At 34.0% G+C, this 1,835-nt stretch overlaps 1 pseudogene; it reads left to right on the forward strand.

Annotated features, from left to right (window-relative positions):
- Window positions 1-641: 641 nt before the first annotated feature.
- LOC149157593 (TORTIFOLIA1-like protein 1) lies at window positions 642-1,501 on the forward strand (annotated as a pseudogene).
- Window positions 1,502-1,835: the final 334 nt, after the last annotated feature.

Consider the following 1,835-nt stretch of genomic DNA (forward strand, 5'->3'; position numbering starts at 1 on the left):
TCGTTTCCCGGGAACATCCTCTATTAAGTTTTTAGGCTCTTCTTTCCATAGAATACGAGGACAACATTTCTGCTATGATGATATGTTCATCCCTCATTTCTTCCTTAAGATAGTTTCCACCAATGGAGATTGTACAATTATTTAATAACAACTGATATTGTATCTTGTATGTGAGTGCATACCATGACACTAATGGAAAACCTTTGAAAATAGAAATGCACTATCACTGTTGTAGTTAGAGTTTTGTGAAATGCACCTTTACCTAATTTCTTTTGTAGTATCTTGTCTTTGAAATCTCTGGTAATTGAATTTTTATTTTTTTATTTTGTGCTAGAATTTTATAGGAAGCTCACAAGAAGGTATGTGATCCTTAGAATCAAGGGTTCATGGTTTAGAATGGACTGTTGATGAAATGGCTCGGGATCTAGCTGTATCTACAGGTAGGTTGTCTAATTCTAGTATTGAAGGTGGTATATTAAAGTATATGTTGTAAGTTCTCTGGTACAATGTTTTTAAGCTCTGAGTTTTGGAGGAAAAGTTATGGAAGATATGTTGCCATAAGAATTGCAACATATGATATGTCATCCTTGAGTAAATTTGGAGGAACAAAAAATAACCTAGATAATAGAAGGCATAAAGGCATGCATGGTGGTTTTATAGTGAACCCCTTGGAAGATATTAGAGGCCCTTCAAGGAAAGAGAGTAACGAGTCTATTTCAAACAACTCTCAAAAGCCTATATCAGAGAACTTGAAAGGAGATCAAATAATGACTGGATCACTAGACATGAATAGGTTGGGTGAGGGTCCCTTCTCAAGGATCGTTGTGAAAGCCTCAAAGGATGAGGCTACTCTCTCTGCTATATGGGTTGTAGGGAAGGATGGAAAAACAAATTTGGAATCTGTAAAAGAAAATTCAAGACCAAACACTTTGGACACTAGCACTGAAAATTTATCTTCTAGTAGATCAAGACATGGTACTATTTTCTGGAGTGTTTGGACATGTGTTGTAGAGATTTTGAAAACATGAAATATAGACTCTACATTTGTTAAAGTTCTTTGCACTGGGGATGATCTCTTATTGTTTAGGCTTATGAATTGGACTGGCCTCGTCCTAGAGCACTTGTAAAAGGGACCATTGTTGAAATGCTGCAAATTATTGTGCAGTTAATGATAAAGCATAAAAACTTGGATTCAATAATCCATTGGATTCAACAAGTAATTCATTTAAACAAACCTTTATTTGAAGAGGACATGTGTTGTTTTGTGCTCTTAAATGTAAACCTACATATGTTTCTTATTTTGGACATTCAGGTTGTTGACTTGGCAAGTAATGGTATGGATTGTCTGGACCTACCTCCTTAAGCAAAAAAGGACATTTTATCAGCCTTAAAAGAATCCCCCTCACTACATTTCATGGATGCTTCAAGTAAACATACTATTTCTTAGATTGCATTGTAATTGTCAACTATCTTGGCTACAAATTTGTCAAGAAGTAGGTAGTGACTAAATGAAATATAACTTCTCACCACTACCATTCTCTAAAGGAAAATTGAGTACGTTATGAGTACCATGATGTGTGGGGGATATTTCCAAGGCATGTAGTTTTTTTCCCCTATAAATCTATAAGGTCATTCCATAAAAAATTGTATAGCTCAAATAACAAAGTCATCAATTCTATTTGTTATATCAATGTTATTGGAAATGAGTATATCACTTTGTTTTGTGTATATTGTTAGATTTGGTAAACAATTTAATATCTTAACATGCATGCTTGTCTTGTTTATTTGAACTTTTTAAATTAAACTCCAAAACTCACCTTACGTATTGATTTTAT

Source organism: Pinus tabuliformis, chromosome 5_2, assembly GCF_031772625.1.
Source record: "Pinus tabuliformis cultivar Carrire ecotype Pingquan chromosome 5_2, CPIR1, whole genome shotgun sequence".
NCBI classification, from domain to species: domain Eukaryota; kingdom Viridiplantae; phylum Streptophyta; class Pinopsida; order Pinales; family Pinaceae; genus Pinus; species Pinus tabuliformis.